The sequence below is a fragment of the Callospermophilus lateralis genome, chromosome 15 (assembly GCF_048772815.1).
Source record: "Callospermophilus lateralis isolate mCalLat2 chromosome 15, mCalLat2.hap1, whole genome shotgun sequence".
Taxonomy (NCBI): domain Eukaryota; kingdom Metazoa; phylum Chordata; class Mammalia; order Rodentia; family Sciuridae; genus Callospermophilus; species Callospermophilus lateralis.
The window spans coordinates 90,553,367-90,575,249 of record NC_135319.1 but is presented as its reverse complement, the minus strand read 5'-3'; positions in this window follow the sequence as shown (position 1 = coordinate 90,575,249).

Sequence of the window (21,883 nt, the reverse complement as noted above, 5' to 3'; positions counted from 1 at the left end):
TACATCCAGCTGGCAAGATGAGGCAGTCAGGCGGGCAGCAGGGACCTTAGGATGTGCCCTTCAGGATCCAGCCAGGCTCCCTCAGGATGGACACCCTAACTGGCCATCCTAGCTGGCACGTCTCCATCTCCTGGGTGGCATTCAGTGTTCTTGACACACTCAAATTGCAGTCCCAGACTGCGCCTCTACAAATACCCCTAGACCCACTCCCTGACTGCAGGCCCTATTTCTCCCCTAAATCACCAAGGCATGGTGGGGACACTGAGCATGTCCCCTCGTTCCTCTCTGTATTGATGAGTTGTGGAATGACGATCAACAAGGACAGATTCAATCTTTGCATCTCCTTAGAAAATCTCAACTACTAATCTGAGATGATAAATTAGAAAGCTCATTCGCATCACACAAAATTAGTTGAAACAGATGGTGAAGTCAATTTAAAAGCTACTTTTTTTCTCTATCCCTGAGAGCAAGCACTGTCTCTTCAGGAGTCAATTTGAATCTGTTTGCCCTTTGAAAGGGCCATCAGCAGCCTCCTGCTTCCCTGTGCCCTCTGGCTATGGTCCTGGGAGCTGGCCTTAAGGAGTTATGGTCACTAGACTATCCACAGGCCAGTGCTAGCTAGTGTGCCTTCCTAGGTTCTAATTGACTTTTAAAGAAAAGTGCATGGATAATAAATATTTGGCTTCAAAGTCATTTTTCTTCACCACCACCACCATCAACGAGGTTGTTCATTCAGACGCACTTGTAGAGTTCATTTGACTCCACAGTCTGCCAGCTAGGTGTCCTGTCCGGAAACCCCTCATAGCCTCAGACTTATTCCTCTTCCCTACAAGGAGGGCAGTTGTGCCTGGAGGTGTCTGGGGACATCCCATGAGCCAGTGAGAGCACTTTCCACCAGCACCCATGAGGGATCAGTCACTGGTGTGGGTGTTCCCGTCAGGAGGCTGGCTTCCTGCCAGCTGCCCACGCTGCCTTTCACCCCCGGCCTTGGGAAGAGTTGCACTGATTTGTCAAAAGGGAAATCTGAAGCTTCACCTGTGAGGACCATGGGACGCTCCGATTCCGTCAGCGTCACCGGTGAGCAGTATTGTCAGCCCTTCCAAAGGACTCCGTCTCCTCCTGCCTCCTGGCCCAGCAGTAGTCCTGAAGTGCTGGTGCAGGAGAACAGCCAGCGGAGGACACTCCAGGGGACATGGGTGAACGTGAGAACGAATAAGCCAGAAAAGTTACAAGGAATTTGAATTAGAGCCAATGTCCTCCAAAGCCATGAAGGCCCAGAAAAGAACAGGACGGGCCAGGGACACACAAAAGGTGCCTGAGTGATTCCTGACGCTTGCCCAGGTGGAGCCCGTGCCTCTGCTGAGGCATTCACTCAGAGTGACACACACATGTACACACATACACACACACACACACACACACATGCATGCACAGTGCCCCCACAGGACTCCAAGCTTGTGAGAGGGCAGTAGAATTGTCCAACCATAAATGTGAACTTACTTCTCCTTCATATCAGTTTTTATTTGTGCATTTTGAAGCTTGGTTACCATGTGCACACACATTTAGTAAAGTCACATCTTCTTGTTGAAGTTACCTCTATTACTGTATTTATTCTTATATTTGTCCCTTTGTTCTTGTCTTTGTCCTGACCATGTCTGCTCTGTTTGATATTAATATAGCCACTCCTGCTTTTTAATTAACGTTTCTTAGTATATCTCTTCCTTTTTAAAATAATTTTTAACCTACATGTGTCTTATATTAAGTCAGTTTCCTATAGATAGCATATTTTTAGGTTTTTCTTTTTTGCCTCATCTGATAATCTCTGCTTTTTAATTGATGTGTATAAATCATTCATATTTAATGTAATTAGGAATAGAGTTGGGTTTAACTCTTCCATTGATATTTGTTCTCTCTTTGTCCCATTTACTCTTTTCCCCCTTTCCCTCATTCCCTATCTTCTTTTGGGTTGTTTTTTAATTATGATTCTGTTTTGTCTCCACAACTGGCCCATTACATATATAACTTTTATATTCTTAACTGGTTGCTCTAGGATTTGCCATATACTTCTTTTAACGTATCCAAATCACCTCCAAATACTTATTTATGCCAATCCAATATAATAACTTATAACAGTGAAATTCCATCTCCTGTTTCCCATCCTTTGGGCTATTATTGCCACTTATTTATCTATATATGTTAAAAACCCACTATATCTATATCTATCTATCTATATATCTATATCTATCTATATCTATCTATCTATATCTATCTATCTATCTATCTATCTCTCTATATATATATATGAATTTGCTTTAGACACTCAGATATCCTTTAAAGACATTTAAAACTGAGCAATCACTTTATGCCATCACCGTTTCTGAGCTCTGCCACCTGGTAGAGAACAAAGTTTCTGTCTGGCATCCCACTGATTCTATCTAAAGAATTTCCTGTAATGTTTCTTGTCAAGCAGTTTTGACAATGAATTTGGTCAGCTTCTCTTTACATGAAAATGTCTTTGCTTGCCTTCCATTTGGAAGACATGTTGCTGACTGAAAGATGCTCAGTTATCAGGTTTCCCTCCCCACTTTCAATACTTTAAATGTGTCACTCTGACCTTCAGACCTTCAACCTGTCTGGTCACTGGCTAATCTGCATTTGGCTCTTATTGTGATGTTCAGTGTTGCACAGACTCAAAATCCTCCCCGTAGCAGGTGGCTGCCCAGGCCGCCCAAGGGTTTCCTGCAGTTTCTGCTCCATCCTGAGCTTCCTGCCCCCACACCCACAGTGGGGTGCTCTCTGTGGCCTGGGCCTCCCTAGTGTAGACTGCCCTTGCTCCTCCTTGGTAGGAGACTCAGGTGGATGGGGGTGACCCTGAGCTCGCCTGGGCTTGTGTGCTTGCTCCCCAAGGGTGGGAATTCCTTAGTGTGCAGATTTTGCTGTGCGGGGTGAGAGTCTTTGGTGGGGAAGGTTCCCCTCCCTCCCGGCTAGGCCTCAGGGCGGTTTGGGGCAGAGAGCATCTCCTGGCCTTTCCTCAGGAAGAGGTCTTTTTTGTTGGGTTGTTTTTGTCTCCTCTTCTATGGAGACCATGGAGTCCTGTCTGTGTCCTGGGGTCAGGATGGGGGCCTCCTGTCCCTTCTCTGGTGGTTTAAGACATTCCACTAACCCAAGGGCAGGGGTGTGTACATGTGCCAATGATGGGCTCTCCCAGACCCTTGCTCACTCCTAGTCTGACTCAGGGGCACCCAGCATGGACTGTGTGTGGGCAGTCCAAGAAGGAAGGCCGGCTGCCTTTCTGTGTGGAGTCTGCAGAGACTTAAAATTCTCGTGGCCCAACTCTGTCTTAGAGTTTGTCTAAGTCTCACTTTTCCTTCAGACTCACTTTCCTGGTATCTTCCTCTCTTCTCCTCGCTCTGTGCAAGGTGACACCCCTGGGGTGCCTGTGTGTCCAGCCTGGTATTGTCCCAGGAAATAGTAATGGCATTGTAAGTGGCTAATAATGACTATTTGCAGATTATCCACTGTCCCCATTTTGGAACTCAGGTCACCTGGTTGCCTGGGACCTTGGCTCAGGTAAGTAACGTGTGTAGATGGCCCCATTTCTTTTCTCTTGGTTAGGGTGGGAGTGCAGCTATGCCAAGGTACCTGGCCTCCTCTGTGGGAGAAGGACCCCAGTCTGAGGAACCTGATAAGATGGCTGCTGCATTTTTCTCTCGGGTTCCACATGGGAGACAGTGACGGTGCTTTGGCTGGAGCTGTGCACTGAAAAGACTGTCCCTGCCTTATCCATTGCATGCATGTTTCTCCAAACAGGCCCCTGTGGCCCTTGCATTCACTGTGGCTTCCCTTCTCAGATCCTTCTGGAAATGATGGGATTCAGCAGGAATAGGGTCGCCAGGCAGAGACATCATAAAGGGGGAGTTTTTAAAATTAAAAACAAAAAAAATCTTTATTAAAAAAATTATTCTCAGTTGTCTTTTCTGTTGGTAATGGTTGTGCTTGCTTTGTGAGCTACTCCAGTGGAGCAAACCTTTGGCTTGGCTTTGGGGCAGAACAGAGAGGCATCATAAAACTTAATGCACTAAAGAAGAAACAGGCTTGGCTTGCAAACACATGGTAGTTTTCAACAATGATATTATCCCAGGAAACACATGAGCAATGGCATTACACAATAGCCATTGGATAATTCTTTGCAGATAATTTATACTTTCATCTCTGGAAGGCATTCTGGAAGACATTGCTCAGAAAAATGTTGGACTCTGTACTTACTACCTGTGTAAATTTGGTGCTTTCTGCCCATTACATGATTTCACATCAGCGAGAGGGAGAGTACACACTGATAGAAATTCCAAAGAAACTTCCAGGAGTAGACTGAGTGGATTTTGGGTTTCTCTTCTGGATTTGATGAAATACCAAACACCCACGAGCTAAAGCTGTCATTAGTGTTGTTGTTCAGATAATTTAGCTCTATCTTGTTGCTTTTCTAGCATCTAGATGTTTATTGGAAATTCAAAAGAAGTTAGAGCTGAGTTAAGGTGTGTAGATAAAGATTTGAATATATATATTGTAAAATCAAATATATATTTTCTTAGGCATACCTAAATATGTATATATACATATATATGCAGTTCAACATTTTAATGGTAAAACCATTAAAGTGCTCAATGGAGACACTTAAGGACAGCAGCAAAGCGGCATATGGCCCTCTGGATGCCTCTATCTGCCCTAGACTCCCAGCTGTGGCTTGACCGCTCATGCATCCCACCTGTCTCCCTCCAAAACCAGTCCCTTCCCAGAATGCTTCCTATATTTCCGAAGTTTCTTAGACATTTCAATGTGAATTGATCATGTGGATTCTTTGATTAAGTAAACCCCAAACTAAACTTTCTCTTCCTAACCCTTCCCCTGTCCCTGGTATGTCCATGGCCTGTGCCTCTGGGTTGATGCCATCCCTGTCAACCTTCTGATATCATTTCAACCTCTCCAACACCTTTGGCTCCTTCCTCTATGCCCTTCTTTACCATCGACTGGTGCCCAAGTTGTGTCCACTTGTCTGGGGGCCTCTCAGCTCTGCACTTCCTTGCTCAGGTGACTGCAGTAGGTATTTGTGACCTGGCCCCCATTTTCACCTTCCATCAGCACAAAGGTACGAAGAGCCCAGGCTCCTGTCCTGATCACGGGGCCCTTCCCAAGTGGCCACACAGCTGACCCAGAGCAGAGCAGCATCAGACCCTCGCCCTCCTCTGAGCCAAGACCACTTCCTGGAACACTTAACTCTCATTTCTTTGTCTTGAAAACTCAGACCTAGCATTTAATATCCTGCCCAAACAGACCCTTCCTGCCCCAAACCATCTCTGACTTCCCAACTTGGAGTCCCAGCTTTCCAATCCTCTAGGTGCCAGGTAACTTGAACATGCACCTTGGTGGCCATTTATCACACACTTGGAATTTCTCTCCCTACCCAGGAGGTGCCTGGAGACAGGACTGGGTCTCCCTCAGCCAGGTACTCTCAGAGCTTTGCCCAGAACTTGTTAATCACAGGCGTTCAGATATCTGAACCCAAGTGTGAATTGGGGAGATCAAAGGCCCCGGGGTTGGCAGCTGCAGAGAGAAACTGGGGCTGGAGGTTGGGAAGAGAAAGCCCAGGACCAGTTGAGGGGAACTTGCATCGAGGCGTTTATTTGTTTTCAATAATAAAACTTTGAGAAAAGGGGTAAAAAAGAAAACATGGTCCTTCACTGTTCACCTTTTTTTAGTATTCCTCTTCCTGGGAAAGGAGCCAAGGTATATTTACAGGGGTCTAAAGTTTCTTGGTAAAGTTTACGATTCTGGGGCAAATCAAGAAGCTTTGTGCATTGCCTGCTTCTTCTTTCTTCTTTTTTCCTGGCACATGGCTTAACAGTGACACTCTGAATCCTCAAGGACTCCTGCTGTTCCAAGATTCTGTGAAATCGTCCCAAGCAAGTCTTTGAAATAGTGGAGTCCAGGACAAGATGTCGCTTTTCAAGGCGTAAAGGAGTCTGCACAAACGCCTGCTGTGTAGTTACCACCTGGATGGCTCCCTACAAGCCCGCTGCTGCCTGATAAACTCCATTCATGGCTCCGGAATAGGGCGGAGAAGGAGCTGAGGGCCAGAAGAGGCAGGTGTGGAGCCTGAATCCAAAGTCAACAGCAAAAGACACATCTGAGAAGAATGACACTGTGGCTCCTGTTTCTCTGCCTCCGCGCTGGGTGGCACCTTAAAGGAGACAAAAGCAGACAGAGAAAAGGCTGCATTGGCACAGAGTCCTGCCTCCTCGGCTCGCTTCCCTGTGTTCTGGTGCCTGCATTTTTTGGGATAAACAAAGCACTTAAAGGTGGCGTATTGAGGTTGCTTCTCAACTTTTCTTTCCTCTTTGCTTTTTCTCTCCTCCTCTTTAGTCATTCTGGGAAAAGGAGCAGTTCCAATGGCGACTGCTGTGATCGCTGTGGAGCTGAGCACCGCGGTTGTCTCTGGGTCCCATCTCTCTGTCGCGGCCCCTCTTTCCCTCCTCCTTCCCTCCCCACCAACTCCCTTCTCTCCCTGATGATGTCATGTCTCTGACAGCTCCAGCTGTCCTCCCCTCCAAGGAGAAAGAAAGCGTGGGGGGAGTTTGCGAAGACAACCCCAGTGTCACTCGCAGGCCACAGTTCATTCCAGCAGCTTTGTGGGCTCCACGATTGTGCAGATCCTCGACTGTTTCCCTCGCTCCGAGGATCATATTTACAGTTCTCTCCAGGCTGTTCTTCATGGTGAGACACTGGGACTCCACAGGCGGACCGAGCCAAAGGGGCAGAAAGTTGAACATGCTGCAACTTCACCGAATCAAGTCAGGGACCAGCCCATCTCGTTTGCAGATTTGCTCAACTCGACCCAAATGAATTTCTGCTTAGGCAACATTTATGAAGAAACCTTTGAATAATTCTATTAAGGGAAGGGCTGGGGTTTTATTTCCCATGCTATTGCATTTTCCGAACACTGTGTATTCCAATCACATTGAAGCATTTTGTTTTCAGGCCCTATGGAAAGTGCTGATGGTTGAGCCTCAAAAGAATTGAAGGGTTAGTTCATAAATGAATAAAAAGCCAGCGGCATTTATCCAAAGTTTGTTTAACTACCCTAACCTCATGGGCCTGTAAAAATTCAACTGAAAATCATTGAGAAGAGCTTCTCCCGCGAGATTCCTTGGCACTTTCTGCTTCCACTTGGATCAGAAACACCATGAGAGGATCTTTTTTTTTCTTTTTCTTGCAACATTTCAACACTTCTAGTTTCATTTGCAGATGGAGAAGAGCAAGGGGGGAAGGAAAAGGAATGGGAGAAAAACACAGTTGAACTTTTCTTAACCTAGAAGTTATTGCAGCTTTTACATGAAATTTCAGGCCAAAACTTCCTCAGTTGGGGCCAATTGCCTAGGAAACCACCCAGGGATGGCGTCTCCTGCCAGGAGCCGTTGGTGGACCGTGGCCATCTCCAAACACATCCAGGAAACCTGATGTTGGGGTTCAGGCTCTGGTATCACTGTCCCCCCCCCCTTAAATCAGCCCTTCCCCAGTATAGCAGAAGCAGAAATTAAATCATTTATCCAACCAGGCCGGAACGATTGCTCATGGAAGAGCATATTTCATGTGGGTCCTTTGGAAGGAGCTGCGTGGGCAGATCAGTTGCGAATGTAGCCACAATCCTCAGGGCTCCGGAGCTGGAAAGTGGATTAGTGGTTGACTAGGACTGGGGCAGGGGGATGTGTGAGAGGTGGAGGGAAATGGGAACCGATTGCTAATGGCTGCAGCGTTTTTTTTTCTGGGGTTAACAAAATGTTCTAAAATCAATCGAGATGGTTGCACCACTCTGAATATTAAAAAGTCCATTGAATTGTGCCCTTTAAATGGGCGAATCCTGTGGTACGTGAATTACACCTCACTTAAGCTGTTACATTGAAAACAAAAGCAGCTCCGGCTGGGCTCCTTCCAGTGTCCGGACCTTTTCAGAGTGACTCCACAGCTCTTCCCTGAGAACTGGAGTCCACCTCCTGCTAACTCTGGGCTGCCTCTGAGTCTTGTGGGTCCACAGAACCTGACAGAAGTGACTGCTGGACCTAACTAAGCCTTAGTTCTGAGAGGCCTTGTAGGCTTCTGCTGTATTCCTTCACTGTCTTTGCTGTGAAGACTAGCCTGGTCTAGCCTGCTGGAAGACAGAGACCTGGGTTGCAAAGTTGAACCCTCCCAATTAGCCAAGGCTGCCTCACCAACCTGCCAGCTGCCTTCAGACCCTGATGGAGATCAGCCCACCCCAGAGCAGACGAGCCACTTGTCTAAGCTGCAGATGCGTGAGAAATGAAAAGGGGTTGCCTAATGACTTGTGCTGGCTCTATTTGTTCTGTGGCAATACCCGACTGATACACACGCCAGTCCCTTTGAGATTCTAGAAGTGTGGAGAAGAGTATGTGCACAGATTCCGTCGGCTACCTACAATACCAGTGACTTCACTTGGGTTTCCAGCCTCTGACCAGGGGCTTCCCATTCTTTCCTTTTTTCTCCCTGAAGTAGTGATAAAAACCATTAGGTAAAAACCGTTAGGTAAAAGCCAGAGCTCATTGAATCTTTGTCCTCAGCTGGCAAAAGGCTTACACTACCATCCCAGCAGCTTTCTAGAAGTGGTGGGCTGGGGGAGCACCAGGCCTTCTCTGTTAAACTGAGGGGACTATGAGGCAGTGCTGTCACACGTGGGTCACACCAGTGGAACCCTTCTATGTGGGGCACAGCTCTTTTGGGTTCCAGGTGAAACAAGCTTAGGTAAAGTCAGGTAGGTCTGTGACCCCCTTGCACCTGAGAAACCTGTTAGAACAGCCCCTCTCTGAGAAGTGCAGGGCAGCTGGGGAGGGGGAGGCAGGCCTGCTGCCAAGGACCCTTACCTGGCAGGAAGGGAGAGGTGGTGTCTGCTGGAGAGACCAAAGGCCCCCTTCTAAGGAGCTGAGTGACCTTCAGTTTTTCAAGCCTTGTGAGAATGAAGGTCAGGCAGTCCTCTGTCCCAGCAGGTGTAAAACTTACTTGAAAAAAAATATTGCTGACGGGTACCATGTGGCTAAGCTTAGGATGGTGTGTCTAAATTATCACACAACCTTTTTCTTGTATTTATTGCCTAAACAATCTGAATAACAACTATTCACCTAGAATTTGCATTGTAGTAGGTATTGAAGAATCTGGAGGTAAACATCAGTATAATACACAGTATAATACAGCTAATATACAGATCAGTATAAGGCCCTGGAGCTATTTTACATCAGGGACTTGAGGGCCCATGGATTTTGGTATTCTAGGGACTCCTAGAACCAATCCCCAGATAGTAAGGAGGACTCTGTAGCAAGGACATACACATATCTGGACAGGTAAGACTGGAACACACGGAGACCTGTGATAAGCATCCTCCTCAGCTCTATGGGAATCTCCTGCAGGACCAAGTGGTGTTGAGTGTCGGAAGTGGGCGAGTGTGACTGAGGAAGAGAAATGTAAATTGTACTCACTTTTAACTTATTTGAATTTAAGTTTGAATAGCCACCTATGACCCATGCTGAAGGAGCACAGTTCTATACAATGAACAGACACATTTTTATTCTTGCAATAAAATTTGTAAAGCATTTTTTTTTTGACAAATGCTGAGCAGCGATTCAGTCATAAGTCACTCTGCACTCCCACTGCCCACATCGATCCTTCTCTAAGAGAAAACTCCCCCATTCATGGAGCCCCAACACCCAGATGTCCAACAAGCAGACGTCTTTATTCAGTGTCTGCTGTGCACAAGGCACTCTGCTTTGCAAAACATAATTAAAGCAGAAGAAAACAGTCATGAAATTTCGTTGACAGACTCATCAGCTTACCATTTTAAAAAATGCAAGGGTGAGTTTAATAATTTTTGGAGTAAAATTATTTAAATTTTAAAATTATGAATTTATAGAAATAAGTAAATCAAGTGTGTTTGGAGAAGGCTCTTTTTAATTCCATAGGCTGGCAACTTTGATTCCTATTGTCATTGAAGATGATGTAATCGTTGCTTAATAAGAGAAATTATTAAAGGGTTTATGAGCTTTCATTTGTAAAACCCAGGGAGAAAAGGTCAATAAGGCCCCCCCCCTACAAATCTCTAAAGTATTTGAATTTAAAATGAGCCTCATTCCGCAAGAAAAAATGTAAAATCAGTAAGACAGAAATCAAGCCCCCTCAAAAACGTGGGGGGAGGGAAACCTTAATTTATGTTGACTGCATTATTCTCTAGATTAAAAGCAACTCAACATAAAATGAGGACTTTGAGTTCAAACTTTGAAGGAATTCACATATTTGCATCAATTTTTAAAAAGGTTTTATAACTAATGAACTTGGATTTCTTTTGGCATGGCATAAAATCCATTGGTACAGTTTTTAATTAAGAATGCAGCCTGTGCAATTAAGACTAAGAGTAGGGACTCGGTCTGATGTCCTATGAGAACCCCAGTCGAAAAAATTATGGTAATGCTGTGTGTCCTAAAACCTTCTCTGAGTGTCACACACACGTGGTGAGGAATTACCCCTGCTGCACAATGAGGATTTGTTTAAAGTTGATAATTAGGAACATTTAATTTTGATGTGTTAGGACCTTGTTTACCACTAATCTCTCTGGCATTTGCTGTGGGCTTGGGAACGGCAGCAGGATCATCTAAAATTGAGTTCAGAAAGTAGAGACTGGGTCAAACTCACAATCCATAATGCAAATACTGGAGTTTCTTCAGAGACAGGGGAATTCCTAATGTGGATTTTAATATTTAAAGTTACCAGCGCCATTATTGAGGATATTAAGATGCTTTCATGTCGAACTGATTAAAATTACATTGAGAATAATGAATGACATGTAATGTACAAATACCCATCCGCCCCCACATTTTTTTTCTTTTTTAAAAGTACGGAAAGTATAAACAACTGTCAGGGAAAGTCTTCTGAGCTATTCTTCGGGGACACTCAGAGCTGGAGGACAGAAACCCAGGGCCAGTGCTGGTGTCCCACGAGAGGTCTGCTCTTGGCCCAGAAGGAGCCTCTGCCTTGCTGAAATGTAAGGGAAGTGGAGTTCCTCTGGAAAGAAGCCTGCGTGGTGGGCTTTCCTCCTGATGGCTGGAGGGCTCAAGATGTTAAAGTAGGGCTTTTTTGATGGGGGGGCTGCCCCTCAAGTAGAGTGACTCAGAGGCCTGTTCCTTTCCTTATGCATTTAGGGCAGAGTTTCAGATGTGCGGCCTGTGCCTGCCAACGCTGCACCAGGCCCTCACCAAAACCACCTGGGTCCCATTCTCCTGGGGCACAAGGAACACGGTGTCTCCACCTCCCCAGGTAGGCCTCCTGCAGCTGAGACTCAGCCTGGGCAAGGACACCTTCCACAAACCCTCCCAAGTGCCACTTACCCAGCTGGGCCGTTCCCCCAATTTCTGAGGCAAAGAACAAGAAAGAGCCTGCAGGCTCCTGCCCTGCCCCGGCCCTAAGTGCACCCAAGCAGCAGGCAGATTCCACTACCTGGGGCAAAAGGCGAGGTTGGCCTGGAGGAACCTGGGCCTGAGGGGTGGCGGTAGAGCGCTCACCTAGCTCAGGCGGGACCCAGGTTCGATTCTCAGCACCACACAAAAATAAAGGCATTGTGTGGTGTCCATCTACACACACACACACACACACACAAAAGATTTTCTCTCTCTCCTTTGCTACCACAATGACTTTCTTTTTTTAAAAAAAAAAAATATTAATAGAGTTTTATCTTTTCAAACAGTTTCATAGAAAAATGATTGGCGTGTGGAGAGTTCCCAAGCCCTGGACCACCCTCTCTTTACTCCGGAGGTTCCCCTGTTATTAACATCTTTCATTAGCTGAGGCTGCTGTTGCAATTGGTGAGCCAACATTGACACATTGTTATTAACTACAAGTCCATACACCAGAGTTGCCTCTTCATGGTATACATTCTAGGGGTTTTGACATATGTATAGTGATGTGTATCTGCATCCCAGCATCAGTTTTCCTGCCCTAAAAATCCCTTTGGGTCCACCTATTAATCCCTTCCTCCCTCTAAAAATAGGGATGGGATCTTGTTATTCCCATTTACAATTATTAAATTAAAGCGACTCCCCAGCACCTTCTCCTACCACACACCATCCTATCAATCTGCCTGGTCCCTCCCTCACCTCCAGGAGTTATTAAACAAAGCCCTAACTCCTAGTCAACAGCACTCAAACCATCATGCTCTCTGATCCCTGTCTACCTGTCTACCTGTCTGGCCCCACCAATCTGCACATCCTTACATGTATGGAAGCATCCAGGACATGGGCTTCACACCTGGGCTAGAGCCCACCTCCCCCACACTCGGGCTTCCTGACATTGAAAGAATGTAACTCCCAGCAGCCCTAGCATCCAAGGCCAACTGTGTGCTCTGAAAACATCTGTAAGGAGAAGATCAAAGAGCTCCCAATCATGTGAGTAATTTGTATCCATTTCTTTACTCACTTTAACACATTGTTTGTTGTCTTTGTTGTTATTTCTGTGCCACAGACATTAAGCCCCAATTGTAAGAGGTAAATACCACAGTCCTTGCCTTGGAGCTCTTGTGTGCATCCCCAACGCCACACAACAGAAAGGATGACATTTGCATTTATAAGTTGCTTTCCAGAAAAGCCCTGACAAAATAAGTGCCTGCACAGAAAGAAGTAGGCTGCACTTGGCATTCCTGGACCAGGGCTCGCTTTTGGATTTGTCCATCGGATTTGCAGGTCTCCTTGTTTTGATTCATGTTGTCAGATTTTGAATGATTCCTCCCGACTGTTGCCTACCTATGTTTCGCCCGTGGCCTGCCGTTTCATGTGTAGCCACTGTTGGCAAGTAACAGCCTCTCTGCTGTCTTACAACCTCAGTGCTATCTTATGCCTGTGCTGACCAAGGCCCCCAGAACAGTGCTGAAGATCCAGGGGTCCACTTCTTGGGACTATGTGATGCCACTGAGATGCTGACCCCGTGGCTGGTGGATTGATGTTGAGAGCCACAGTCAAGTGGGAATGACGCCTAGCATTTTGCCAGAGGGAGTGGTTGACGCCAGCGAGCCATCCATTGAGATGACAATGGTTAAGTTAAGCTGCATTCAGTTATATATAGACCCGCCTCTTGGGTGGGGGGGATTCCTGGGGAGTTCGTGTTGGTTGGTGAAGTTCTGGAGGAGGGATTTCCGGTGGGTGGTGTTCCTGGAAGGGCCTTGTGGGTGGCGTTCGAGCAATAAAGGAGTTCCTGTTTGAACCTACAAGTTCCTTGTGGCAGCTTGGTAATTTTGTGCCCAGCCAGACTGCAGCAGGTTGAAAGTTGCTTGTTGACTTAACAAGAGAGGCGGTCTTTTTTTTTTTTTTTTTTTTTTAGTATTTATTTATTAGTTTTCGGTGGACACAACATCTTTATTTTATGTGGTGCTGAGGATTGAACCCAGTGCCCCGCGCATGCCAGGTGAGCACGCTACAGCTTGAGCCACATCCCCAGCCCATGAGCTGTGGTCTTTTTAGGATCTACTCAAATAATCTCGGGCAGATGTCTTGGCCCTCCTGTTGACTTGCTGATGTGGTGCCCAGCATGGCCTGATGGGCAAGCACAGAGCATGCAGCTGGTTGGGCACTGCGGCAGAGTCCTTGAGCTTTGTGTTCCACTTGTTTCTACTTTCTATCACTTATAAAGTGGGAATCATCTGCTCTCGAGGTTTGAAAAATTTCACCTGTAAATCTTCTTTGCTCTAAACCTATTTTGGGCATTAGATTTTGACTAATAATGCAATTTATTTGATGATTATAAGTTCATTCAGATTTTGTATATTTTATTAATGAAGCATTTCATTAACATATGTCCTAAAAAAGGCCTATATCTCACCTAACTCCAAATACGTTAACACTAAGTTGTTGAGAGTATTTTAAGTCTGTAAATTAGGCTCTCTTCTCATTCTCAATGTATTTTTTGCACACTTGCGTTCATTGCTTTGCTCTTATTTATACTTGGGAGTTTGCTGTTGTTTGTTTGCTCTATTAAGTCTTTTTCAAGAATCATCTTTAGGCTGTTTTAGTGCCGGTACCATGCTGTTTTTGTTACTATAGCTCTGTAGTAGAATATGAGATCTGCTATTGTGATGTCTCCAGCATTGCTCTTCTTGCTCAAGATTGCGTTGGCTATTCTGGGTCCCTTATTCATTCTTCCACATAAATTTTAGGACTGTATTTTCTAGTTCTAAGAAGAATGTCATAGGTATTTTGATAGGGATTACATTGAATCTGTATAAAACATTTGGTAGTATGACCATTTTTGACACTTTTAATTCTGTCTATGAACATGAACGATGAACATGGGGGGGGCTTTCCATTTTCTAAGGACTTTTTCAGTTTCTTTCTTCATGTTCAATAGTTTTCATCGTAGACGTCCTTGGTTAGATTTATTTCCATGTTTTTTTAGGCTATTGTGAATGGGATAATTTTCCTAATTTCTTCTTCAGCGGATTCATTCATTATTAGAGTTTGGGAATCTATTGATTTATGTACATTGATCTTATATCCTGCTACTTTGTTGAACTTATTTATAAGCTCTAGAAATCTTCTGGTGGAATTTTTCGATCTTCTAGATATAAGATCTTCAGCAAACAGACAATTGGACTCTTTTTTTTCTATTTGTATCTCTTTGGTTTCCTTCTTTTGCCTGATTGCCCTGGCTAGAATCTCAGTAACTGTGTTGAGTAGAAGTGATGGGAGTGGGTGTCCTTATCTTGTTCCTGATTTTAGAAGAAGTGCCTTCAGTTTTTCTCCATTCAGTTTAATGTGGGCCTTAGGTTTGTTGTACACAGCCTCTACACTGTTGACCTAGGCTCCTTCTATCCCTAGTTTCTCAAGTGTTTTTAACATGAATGGGTTCTGGACATTGCTGAATGCTTTTTCTGCATCTATGGAGATAATTTTGTGATTCTTTTTCTGTGTTTATTTTGTTTCAGTTACTTTTCCTCTTGGTATAATAGTAATATGCATTTTCATCTTTCTTTTGGTAAATAAATTTAGCACTACACATTTATCTGCAAGTACAACTTTATACACATCCTCTAAGTATCTGAAAGTGTTAATATTGTGGTCCCTTGTTAGAAATATTTTATAATTTTCATTGTTGCATTATAATTTCCTCTTTCAATTATAGCATATTTAGTAATTCCTTTTAGTTCTCAAAACATGTATTTTCTAATTAAATTGAAATAGCTTCTTGATGAGTTCTTTTAGCTATAATGTAAGGTCTCTCTTTTTAACTTTTAATGTTTATGTACTCTGTATTATATTAATATAACCAAAGCTTCTTTCAGTTAGTATTTTTTTTTTCATTTTGACTCATCCTCTTCTTATAAGAAGCTTACATTTTTTTTAATGTACCCAGTTTCCTGATTTAATATGTAAATTCACTCTATTACATTCTTTGCAATAATGGACACATTTTAGAATAATGACTCTCTTACTTCCTAGACCTATTTACCAGCTGGTATCTGTGTATTTTTTATTCTTCCTCCTATTTTCTCTGAGGAATTTTAAAGTGTTTTCTATATACTTTGTTACTTTCCTCTACAGATCTGAAGATTTAGATTTTGTTCCTCATTGCTGTGTTTATCTATGAAAATTTGAACAGTGTTTTAAAATAATGTAAGTAGGTATTTGGAGTCACCTCACATCCACTTCTAACTTCTGAGCAAGGCTTGGGCTCTGGCACACTTTACTCTAGGAGTGACTCTGAGCCCCCTTCCTTGCTACTATTTGAGGTTGAGTTTATTCTGCAAAATACACACAAGTGATTGTCCTTTCTCGTTGTTAATAATCAACTAAATCTACCCGTGTATGTTATCAACACTGCACCCATCTCTTCCCTCTGGACTTGCTTTCACTCTTGCCACAGTAAGTTGACAGCATTTCTTCAAACAGCAGACAGGCCACTCAATGCCAGAAGCGCCCACTCACCCCAGCACAGAATGCTCATCTTAAACCTATTTTGTCACTTGCTGCCTCAGTTCTATTAGGTCCAAGGAAGTGTGTACCTTGTTTGTATGCATACTATACCTTTTCTGGTTTGCTTTCTTGATTTCATCACTCATTATCATGTATTTGGATGGAGGAGATTTTAAATCATCAATTTATCATGCTAATAATGTAAAAAAATCACAATTTCTAATGTATTGAATATTTGGTTGTATTTTAATCTTCATTTACTTAATGGTTTTTCTCACTTTATTGCTTAACATTTTGTTATAAATAATTCTAGCTTAGTTACATTCTATTTAAAATTTTATCCATACTCTAAAATAAAACAAAATTTTTAGAAGAAAGGATACCATGTCAATGTGTATAAATATTTAAAAGTTTTGGTACATTAGTAAGTCTTTTAAAAGAAATAAACCTAGTGTGAGTATGGGTACCTTGTTGACATGGGCATAGGTGTGGATACAGGTATGCAGGTGTTGGCATGAGGACAGGTGGGTGATTTTCTAAAGTATTTGTTTTGTTTAAATGCTTTCTTCTGATGATGAAAATTGTACATGCCCATTATGAAGCATTTGAATGATATAGAAAAGTATAAAGAAAATAAAAACAGTATGTTCTTTTCCTGAGATATCTATGTGCTTAGTATCCATGACGTATTATTTTGTCATATTGAAGTTAACATGATTTATATTACATATCATGTTTAATACAAATATAAATTATTATACATTTACTTATATAATAATATGGTTATTATATATTAAGATTAATATGTATGTCAATGTATAGTAGTACATATTCATCGAGCAAAATTTTTGTATTTGCATTTAGTTAATAAATATCAGTCTCCTCTTCATTAGTTCTTTATTTTGCTTTTTTTCCTCAACAAGGGATCAGATTCCCAGGTCACTAAGAATTCTCTGAGAAAATGTCTCATGCCTGGTTATTACCCTGTATTTTAATGGGTGCACTTCAATTTAAGTATTGCCTTACCGATGTCTATTCGATTCATTTCCACTTTTGAGCTATCCATGCACAATGGAGAGAGTGACCATTCAGCTACCCTATTGTTCCCTAGGCTGAAGGTTTCTTCCTGAGACCCTGAGCAGAGCCAGATATGGAGCCTGAGACAGGGGGCTGTCAGCCCTGAGCCCTGAGGGTGGGAGGCTGCAGGTCGGGAGAAGCCCAGGGAGACCACCAGGATGGGTGAGGATGGAGAGGGACTCTACCTGGCCTAGACCCTTGACCCCCACGCCTAAAGCCACCTGTTAGAAGAGTGGTAAAAGAGGAGCAGGTTGAGGGAGGGATACGTGTGTGTGTGTGTGTGTGTGTGTGCGTGTGTGTGTGTGTAGGTGTGTAGGTGCACGCCCATGCGGCCTGCACATGTGTGGCTATACCAGGCTGAGAACATTCTGGAGAGGAGCCACCAAGCCAGGGCTGGGTGAACAGCCTAGTGTCTGGAGCTGTGCATGAGAAAGTGTGTGTCACTGTGCAATGCCCAGACAGCACTCCTGGGCCAGAGGGGAGAAGGGACCCTGACAGAAGTCGAGCCAGGCACAGACAGGTGACCACACAGCCTTTGTGAGCCAAGCCAAGGGCCGCCACTGGTGAGCTTCCAGAAGCAACAGGACAGGATCCTTGTCACCTCGTTAAAACCTAAGTCAGGATCCTCTGTGGAGAAAGGGCCAAAGAGGCGGATGGGCATAGAGACTGGAGAGAGTCAGCTCCTAACAGGTGATGATGGGCAGCCAGGCACAGCAGGGTGTGAAGAAGAGGAGACAGCAGGCCTAGGGAGCAGTTTCCCAGAGCACGTGCTGCTGAGGGTAGGCGGGTGACGTTGGAGTTCTGAGGTAAGTGTCCGGTGGGTCACCCGTGGAGGCAGAAGACCCCAGGGGAGGACTTGGTCAAGATCTAGAGTTCTGTCTGAGACAACTTGCTGAGAGCCGGAATGACGCATGGCATTTTTGCCAGAACAGTGATTGAGAGGTGACCAGGGAGCCATTGAGATGATGATGGTTATGTTAAGCTGTGTATTCAATTGTATATTAGACCCCTGTGGTCCGCCTGGGGGCGGGGCACTACTTTGGAGTTCTCACGGGGATTCCTGGAGAGTTCCTGTTGGTTGGGGAAGAGCTGGAGGAGGAATTTCCGGTTGGTGGTGTTTCCTGGAAGGGCCGTGTGGGTGGTGTTCGCGGGAGTTTGGGAATAAAGGAGTTCCTGTTTTGAACCTACAAGTGCCTCGTGGGGGCTCGGTTATTTTGTGCCCAGTCAGACTGCAGCACACTGAGGTTTGACATGGAGGGAAATGCTGGGGAAGGTTTGCTCCATGACTCTGGAATTCAGAAAAGCCCATGTTGGGGACATCTGTGGCTTTCAAAGCCATGGCCTGAAATGCCTTGGAGTGAAACTTCATGGGGAGTGAGGAAGGAGACTATGGGGGTCAGCAGCAGGGACTCACAGGAGTGTCTGGACCAGATCACACTCTGAGGAGTATTTGGCCACTGTGTGCTGGACGCAGGACCCAGAGCTTTGCAGGTCCTTGGGAAAATTTGCCTCAGAAGAGCAGAAACCAGATGAAAAGAGGGTAGGCTTGAAGAGGCAGAGAAAAGTTCATAAAAAATCTCCCCAAAAGGGTCTGGAAGGGCACAAGAGGAGGTCAGATGGAGCCAGGGCCCAGCACAGGCCCACACGCCCTGCCTGAGGGCCACACCCTGAGCCTGCAGCACAACATGAGCCTGTGTGGAGGGAGGGCAGACCGGGAACCACTGTGTGGCTCAGGCCAGGGGCTCCAAGTGCAGGGACACAGAGGCTTTCTTCAGGCGTTCTAAGCCTCAGCACACACCCACGCAGACTGTGGTCACCTTGCACCAGGCAGCATGAGAGGGTCACAGCAGCTTTTGCCCTGTGGGGGCCTGCGGACTTCTCAGAGGTAAGACTCCGGGCAGAAGGGGCTGTCTGTAGAGTGGCAAGGCCACCTGGCATCTGGAAGCAGGGGCTCCCCTGGATTGGACAGCAGCAGAGAGCAGGGACCAGCTGCCCCTTTGTGGGCATCTACGGTTGCTCCGAGGCTCCTGGGTTCAAGGCCCCTCAGTCCATGCTGGTTTCCCAGGCGCCATAGAGAACAGTGGCAGCACATCCTACCACAGCCAGGAAATGGATGTAACCATAAATCAAAGGCATAAAATATATGAATGGAGAGAAAACGCACTTTGGCTGTAAGAAGAGACATCTGTTGGGCTCCATGTAATATAATTAACAACTGGAACCAAGTGGAAGCCGGGGTGGTTGGGGCCTCCTGGGGACACGCCTGTGTTTATCCAAATGACCTCCTGAGGCTTTGGAGAAGTTGACAGGGTCACCTGGGACCCCGAGGGAGGAGAGGTGGGCTGGGTGTTCAGGAATGAGGAAGGCGGGGTGCCCCCCCCCAGCCCTTCCCGGGCAGCCTGTCCCCTGGCTCCTTGCTCCTTCCCCTGGCCTTCTCACAGCCCATCTCCTCCTCCAGGAAACACGGCGGGGCTCATCTCGGGTCTGCTGCTCTGAGCCAAGTGGCCATGCACCTCTCCTTCCATCAGGTCAGACCCATGTGACAGCTGGGGCCAGGGCCGACCCTCGGTTCTGTGTTGTTATTATTATTATTTTAAATTTACATGAAGAATCCTCTTGAGGAGGAGTCAGACAGTTGGCAAGGGTCAGTGGGCAAGTGAGATGGGCCCTCAGCTCATGCCGGGTCCCAGTGCCCAGCTGCCACCGTCTCAGTACAGCCCTGAGACCTCGGTCCAGGCAATGGTCATGGTCCTCATAGGCTCAGGCCACCGATTCCAAACTGAAGCTAATTTTGAGTCGAAAGACTAAACATTATACTTAATGCCACAGAGTTGCTGTGGGTTTTGAAGCAATTTGGGGGGAAAGTGTTTGTTGAGTGGATATTGCTGGCATGCTCTTGCCAAGTGGATATAGATCTGATTCTGGTCTGGTATTTCCCCTGTTGTGGATGAGCATGGCTGACGGGGGCTGCGAGGAATGGCTTCCCAGGCTCCGCGTGCTCCCGCCGCCATGCTGGCTGCTGACCTACTTGCCAGTCCAGCCGCTGAAGCTCGGCTTGTCATCCGGTCTCCGCGAGCTTCTGTCCTCGGATTTGCAGACTCCTGTACTCCTGACCTCATTAGTGGCCCTCATCAGGGCGGCCTCGGACGTTAACGTGTAGGTGAGTGGACGGGACACACAATCGGAACTCACATGACTTTTATAATTGTAGCCTCTCATAACCATGGCCTGCATGTAATTGCAGGTTGGCAGAGTCAACTGGCGTGTTGTGAATGTCCTTTAGAATCGGGACATATTTCCTTGGATTTGTATGGTGCTCGCATGTCACTTGACTCTGGACCACCCTCTCCTGCTCCCCACAACTTTAAGGCAGGTGATTCCCAGCCCCTCCCTGCTGGTGAGCTAAGCTCTTCCCCTGGCTTGCAGACACTTTGCTGGAACCTCAAGGACCTCTGCTTTCTGAGCCCCAGCCCCTGTCCCTGCTTGCAGATGGATGTCTTGAGCTGGGCCCTCCCAGCCGTGGGCTCCGTGATGTGTGGCCCTGCCCTCCTGTGCACTGACCACCTCTTACCTAAGTCACCACCCCGGGGGCATCCTAGCCTCCGTTTTTCCTTCTCACTACCCATATTTTATTTGTCAACACATGTCCACTGGAGCAGCTCCCTCCAGGTAGGGCATCCCTCACAGGTGGTGCCCTCACCTTCCTCCACATGAATGGGACCACCTGTGCCCACCCTCCAGGGTAGGGGTCTGAGAGGCACTCTCGACCTCTGCCTTTCAATTATGAACATGTCCAACTTTGGCCTTCTGCACACTCTGCACAGTCTACTTCCCCAAGTGCAACTGGCCATAGCACTGGCCTCCGCTAGGAGCTCTGCCCAATCTCTCAGCTGTTTCCTTTATCACGCAGAGGTGTCACCCTCAACAGCCACCAGACCTCTGGCTGACATAAAGCGCTGATGGGCTGTTTTGTCTTTTCTGCTGCTGTAATAAAATACCTGAGACTGGGTAGTTTATAGAGAATAGATTGATTTGGCTCATGGTTCTGGAGACTGGGAAGTTCCAGAGCATGGTACTGCAGATGGCAGGGGCCTCGTCATCATCTCATGGCAGAAGGCAGAGATGGCAGGGCAAGAGACGGTGAGTGAGCAAGAGAGGGCCCAGGTTGTTTGCTGTGACAAATCCGCCCCTTTGATACCTACCCCCTTGACTAACAACGTTGATCTGTTCCGATGGCAGATCTCCATGGCTCTGCTTCCTCTTACCACTCTCCCTTCCTAGCCCAACACGGCTGCCTTAAGGACTAAGTCCCTAATGCACGAACTTTAGGGGACATGTTAGAAGTACAGCACTTGCCACAGCTTTGAGAGCTGTGTCTCACCTTGCCACCTGCAAGGAAAAGTGGCAGCTCCTTCCTGACTGGCTGCCCTTCCCGCTATGGCATCTTGTCCCTTTCTCCTGAGAACTGAGCAGCAGGGTGGCCTCACGCTTCTTTCAGGACCCTCCAACCTCCCCATGGTCTCCCAGGCTTGGAATGTCCTTACCACACGGCCACCACCTGGCCCACTCCAAGTCATCATTCACAGCACTTCCAAGGCCACCTGGGCCCACCGCTCCTGTGACAGAGATGGTCCAGCGTAGGCCTCAACCTTGCCACCTGCTGCCCCGCATGGCGCGTCTCTGGCACCATGATGGCTTCAGGGTGGCAAGGCCCCATGGGTACTCTGCAGCGGGAACAGGGATAGATGCTCTCTGAGTGCCTGAGGGAGCCTGGGGGTGCTCCAGACATGGGCCCCCAGGTG